The following is a 6,906-nucleotide window of genomic DNA, read 5'->3' as shown; positions in this document are numbered from 1 at the left end:
ATCCCACTTTATCAAAATGTGTTATTATCCTCAAATGGTACCTAATAGACAAGGGTGACACTCAAAGACCAACAATGCATTGGTGCTCTTACAACCCATTACAATTTCTATCAATTTTCTCAAGTTACAATTCAATACTTAAATCGTCAAAACTTAAACTTATTTTAATCACATTATTCCATTTGCATGCATTCTTCACATTAAACATAAATCATATACTAGAATAGGCCTATTGTCCTTTCATCACCTACATGCTTTAAATATTACACAAGGTCCATAATAATAATATTACAATTCTCCAAATGCTTAACATAAATACAAATAAATCCTCAAATAAAATATAATGAATCAACAACTAGTCTTAGGAAAAATATGGCATGAACAAATATGACAATATGCATAATCCTAAATACATATAAAATGTTCATACCCTAAGTCTAGCCTATGCCAACAGTGGCCTCAAAATGCAAAATAATCTCTATATCCAAGTTCTCATCCCATAGGCCTCTTGCCCACAGCTCCAGCCCCACTGCAACTACCTGAAATAAAGCTCCAAACACGGGGTGAGATATACGAATATATCCTAGTAACTTAGAGGTTCTGGAGATTACTCCGCCCAATGGCTCACTCAGATGTAGATCAATAATGCACCATAACAAGCAAAACGGGATAAAGCAAGAGATTTAGTGAAGTAAGGATGCATAGGGAGTAAAAATACGATGAAGCTGGAATGGTCGAAGCCAAAATCACACAAAATCTGGCCTATTGGCCTCGACATAAAGCCTACAGGTTCCAACGAAGTGTTCCCAGAACATCAACCAAGGCACCCACCACCAATACACCCGAGACATTCCTAGAGTGCTCCTCAATGGATAACAACTTCATGACTCCAGGTCAACTGGAACTCCCTCACTGAGACCTATCCAGTGGAAGTCCGTAACTCATGAAGGCAACTATCTGCAAGCCAGAGACATGGTACATCCTATGTACCCAATATACATACATATATGCACGAGCATGTTATAACACATCATCAACATACACCTCCAACCACTACCCCCAAGGGGCATGATGGAGCACAAACAGAGATTAACCCCAGTACCAAAGGATTACCTTGTGGAAGCTCCCTATCTAGGTAACTCCAATGCAAGGTACCACTGAGCTTGGTCCATCCAGAAATTCCTACACACAGGTTATTCCCATTTCAATTAGAACCACACAACACTATACACTTAGTTATTCAAGCATTCATGAATTTTTGCATAAACACTTACCATAATCCTTTTGGTCAAGAACCAAAGGCAATCCACCAAGCTCACCGTTCCAAGTTCACGTCCGTAGAAGGAAACCTACAATAATCACACAAGGACCATCAATACCATGGTGCAACTAAGTCAAAACACAAAGCACCACACCCCTCTACACACACACACACCTAAGTTCGGCCATTTGGCCCCAAAATACCACACCATGTTGTTAATTTTATTTCAACGTTGCAATAGCTTCCTAAGCTTTCCACAACACCAATTCAAGTCCTTAATCCCATTCAATTATCACTCAACACCAACTATCCCAAATTTCCTCTTTTAGGCCAATCCCACACTTAGGCCCATCCAAGGGTTTCAATTCCAATCCACATTCATCACAACAACATCCAACCTATTTAAACTTAGCCCCAAGCCTCACAACACCAATTACATGAATTTTACATCATCCATCCTTATTTCCCCTCACTTGGCCGAATTCAACAAGCATGCATACCAAAGGTTTTTTAATTCATTTCAACACTTCCACACATCATTTAATCCTATAATTAACTCATACAATTACTCCCCTACTCAATTACACAATCCCACAATACTTCCATTTCAAAAGTCATGCATACCAATCATAAAATTGCCTAAGTTATCAAGCTTTTCACCAATAATATTTATGAGCACAATCATCATAAAACATCATTCTAAGACACTTTTATCTAATACACATTTTCAATTTGAGGTCTCCAACCTCATCAATCTATACAGGCAAACCCTAGGTTCATGAAAATCAATCCATCAAATTAACCAATGAAAAGTGTGGAAACTTACCTACAATCAAGGCCTAGGACTCCTCCACACAATACCCAAGCAATGGAAGATCAAACAACTCGAAGAACATCAACTCTCCTCACCAAAATCGTGGAGATGGGTCACCTTTTTCTTCGAATCTAGCGAGTTTCATGGGTTGGGAATACCATGGTTGGGTTTAGAATGCAATTTACTTGAAGATTGGTGTGTAACCTTATGGATTTTGATGGATGGAAGTGGAAGAACAAATCTTCACAAAATTCTTCCCCTTTTTTAATGAAGCCGCGGGTTTAAAAGAGAGTTTGTGGAGAAGATGGTGAATAGTGCATGTGTCTTAAGCTCAGTTAAGTGAGGTGGGTCCCACCGCCACCTCATGCGATTCAAATTAATTCAAATCTCCCTCTTAATCCGCTAAACGTCCATTAATTCCTAGACTATTTAAAAACTTAAAATTTTAACATTCACAGATGTCCTTTAATTTCCCTTAATCAGATGAATCCGAGTTTTTGGGTCGTTCAGTTAAATAACAGTTTTAAGCTGTTATGTGCACTGTGGGCACGTTTTCTCAAAAACCCTAATTCCAATCAATTTCCATCAGAAATCATAATTCCTAGTCCTATGTACCATTTATAAATTATTCCATATCTAGAGCTCAAAATTCATTCGGCACGCTTTATGGTGTAACTGTACCGCTGTATTTTTTCCCGGTAAAAACACTTTTCATCAAATTTCCAGAAACTTGCCTAACCACTCAATTTTTCATTCTGAATCCATTTCCAGGGTTAGTTTTTCCATTTGAGACCTTCTACTCAAATGTCCTTTCCTAGGGTTACGTGTTTGGAAAATTACCATTTTACCCATTTTACGTATTTTGAATCCGAATTCAGGATTCTCACTAATCCTACTCTTTAATCCATATTTGAAATATAATTATATGATTTAGAATTACGAGATGTTATATTCACCCCTCCTTTTTAAAATTTTGTTCGCAAAATTAAAACATATCTGTCCGCTAACTCAGGATACAGTCGGAGCATCTCATCCTCCCGCTCCCAAGTAGCCTCCTCAGGTATACGTCATTCCTAGTGAATCTCTAACATTGAAATCACCTTGCTTCTCAATCTCTTTTCACTGCGGTCAAGTACCTCAATGGGACCTGCAGGAGTCTTCAGATTCTCCCGAATTTCAATATCATCCGGTATCACCACATGTGATTCATCCGGAACACAACGTCGCAGTTGTGACACATGAAAAATGTCGTGTAGATTCGACTACTGTGGGGGAAAGGCAAGGTGATAGGCCACTAATCCCACACTTTTCGTAATCAGATACGGCCCAATGAACCGAGGACTCAGCTTCGTTACTCCCAATGCTCGGCCAACACCCATGACCGGAGATGACCGCACAAATATATGGTCTCCTTATTCAAATTCCAGCGGTCTATGTTTTTTTTATCATAATAGCTTTTCTGTCAATTTTGTGCCTGTTTAAGTTTTTCTCTGATCATTTCAATCTGCATTGTAGTCTCTTGCACAAAGTTCGGACCAAACCTTTCTTTATCACCTACCTCAGTCCAACAAGTACGAGTCCGACACCTCCGTCCATACAATGCTTCATAAGGTGCCATGCCCATACTGAAATGAAAACTGTTATTATAAGAAAATTCCACCAATGACAAGCATTTGTCCCAAGCAGTATCCTGCTCCAGTTTGCAAGCTCTCAGCATATCCTCAAGTGTCTGTATGGTCCTCTCAGTCTGTGGGTGATACACAGTGCTTAGCCTGAGCTGAGTTCCAAAAGCCTGCTGCAAAGCTCCCCAAAAGCGCGAAGTAAATTTTGGGTCCCGATCACTGACAATACTAATCGGAATCCCGTGGAGCCTTACAATCTCATTTGCATAAAGTTTTGCTAATCTCTCTGTAGAGAAAACCACTCGCACTGGCAAAAAATGTATAGACTTCATGAGTCTATCCACAATAACGCAAATAGAATCGCAACCAGCCTGAGTCCGAGGCAAACCCACTACAAAATCCATAGAGCTGCTCTCTCATTTCCACTCTGGTATATCCAGCGGCTGAAGTAAACCAGCAGGTTTCTGATGCTCTATCTTCACTTTATGACAAACTAAACACTTAGACACATACTCCACAATATTCTTTTTCATCCCAGCCCACCAGAACTTAACTTTCAGATCTTGATACATTTTTGTAGCAATTGGGTGAATATCATACTGATCCTTATGGGCCTCAACCATAACCTCCTCTGCTAATTCCTTGGGCACAACAATCCTGCCCTGATACGGTACTAACCCCTATTTATTCACAGATATGCCATTCTGGCCTTTCAAATACTTAACAATATCATTCTGTATTTGAGTCTCTTTAATCTTCTCATGTAATTCATTCTCAATTCTAGTGACCTCAATAATGCAAACTCTACCTGTAAAGAAATCCATTATTTTTAAATCCCTGAACTGCTCAATCACTTCATTATCCCACATCATTATATGAGACAAGCTGACAGACTTCCTACTCAAGGCATCTGCCACCACATCAGCTTTACCCGGATGATATTTTAGTTCAAAATCATAATCCTTTAAGAATTTAACCCACCTCCGCTGTCTCATGTTCAGCTCTTTCTGATCAAACAAATATTTCAAGATTTTGTGATCACTGAACACAACAAACTTCATCCCATACAGAAAGTTCCTCCAGATTTTCAAGGCACTCCAGATTTTCTGATCAAAAAAATGATTTAAAGCACTGCGTCTCACCCGCAAACTGATGGTCAGACAAAGAAGACCATATAGACACTTGAGGATATACTGAGAGCTTGTACACTGGAGCAGGGTACTGCTTGGGACAGATACTTGTATTGGTGGAATTTTCTTATAATAATAGTTTTCGTTCCAGTCTGGGCATGGAACCATATGAGGCATTGTATGGACGGAGGTGTCAGACTCTTACTTGTTGAACTGAGGTATGTGATAAAGAAAGATTTGGTCCGGACTTTGTGCAAGAGACTAAAATGAAGATTGAAATGATAAGAGAAAAACTTAAACAAGCACAGAATCGACAGAAAAGCTATTACGATAATAAACACAGTTCGCTGGAACTTGAAGAAGGAGACCATATATTTGTGCGGTTATCTCTTGTAACACCCCGTTACCGGACCAATATGTTATCAAAAATTATGATATTAAGCCCAGTCACAATCAAAGCAGTTATTTGAAATTACGGAAAAATATTTTCTTTTCAATAACGTTCACACTTTTAAAATAATCGTATCAGACAATATACTAATTGTGATATCAACTCACAACTTATAGTGAAATTATGAATACATTAGCTTAATATCACTCAGTTTACATTTGAAGGCCGCTAAGTGGTTCCCATAAATCAACAAAGATTAATACTCATACTATCCATGTTTAACACTAAATGCCTTCACCTTTTTATTTAGTAGCTTAATAATTTTATACCTATCAAATGCTTTTCATTCCCTAATATGTTGTAGATTTCTACGTTAGCTTCACGTGGGTTCGAATTGCGCTCAATTTGGAACACCGTAGCTCAAGTTATGAATTTTCCAAGAAAATAGGTGCTGATTCTGCAGGACCCCCGCGCTGACAGCGCCATTACTGTTAGTATTTGGGTGTCCTAGAGACAATCTTATGATTAAATAAGGACAGAGATGTAGACCTTTTTAATATTGTCGCAAATAAATAAAAGCACTCTTTATCTTGTTTCATAATTATGTCTCGATATTAATATTAATATATTATGAATAACTTGATAAACCCCGTGGAATAAAATATGTATCTCTTGAGTATCTGTGATGAGATCACAATCATGAGGATTCAAGAATACCGGATGTTCATTCCTAATTTTATGTTCCTAGTCTAGAGATACTGAGAATGGGGTCAGTAATCTCGGGTAAGACTAGCACAACTTATCTATTTGTATATGGATACAAGGTATAGACCTCATGTGCTACAGATATGGAGATGTCTTAGCTAAAGTCGTGGGTGGACCTATAAGGGTATAGCTCGCACTGAACGGACCCACAAAGAGACTCTATGAGGAAATCTCACAGAGAGTATCATTAGAGTAGTCTCTTTATATTTGGGTATGTCTTTCCTAAGACCAGAAGTTATTACTTAGACTGTGTTATAGAAGGCATGCTTTGATTGTGCACCTCGTCTGCCTGAAACATGGAGACTCATAGGTATATTGTTGGGCTTGTCCTGAAAGAACACATGGCTAGGGTGATAAGCTGAAGGAATTCGTCAAATCTCTGTGAGAGATTAGGTTATCTGTAAACCGGAGAAATCAGGATGACATTTACAGGGACTCGGGAATCTATGCATAGTAAAAGAGATCATGAGATGATCTTCCTTTAGAGTCTGTAAATTAAAGATTCCTTATTTCGAATAAAGCTTACCCTAAACCGCAGGGGTTGATACGCTTCCTTACCCTAGGTTTTATGGGAAGATAACCGAGACGAAAGGAAATATGTACGGCAACCAAATATGTTTAATAGGATGATCAAATCATTAATCTAACTAGTTCTAAGGCAACAAAGCATTGCTAGTGCTCTGTGTTGTCATTAGATGGGTTGTGGGCTTATTGGGCCCAAGCCCATTTATGTCAGTGGCTAAGTTGGATCTAATGGGTCACACACAAACACCTAATTGTCTAGATGCTCTAGCATTAAAGGTATTGGGTCTAATAATAGTTATTAGCCCAAGAAGTTGTTTGGAACTCCACCTAAAGGGGTGGAGGGCGCATGGTTCATTGTAATGGGTTTGGATAGTCCAAGACATTACTAATTAATTTAA

Source organism: Gastrolobium bilobum, unplaced genomic scaffold (genome assembly GCF_033153095.1).
Source record: "Gastrolobium bilobum isolate Gb01-03AN ecotype WA unplaced genomic scaffold, APGP_CSIRO_Gbil_v1 utg10711, whole genome shotgun sequence".
NCBI classification, from domain to species: Eukaryota; Viridiplantae; Streptophyta; class Magnoliopsida; order Fabales; family Fabaceae; genus Gastrolobium; species Gastrolobium bilobum.
This window is presented reverse-complemented; position numbering follows the sequence as displayed.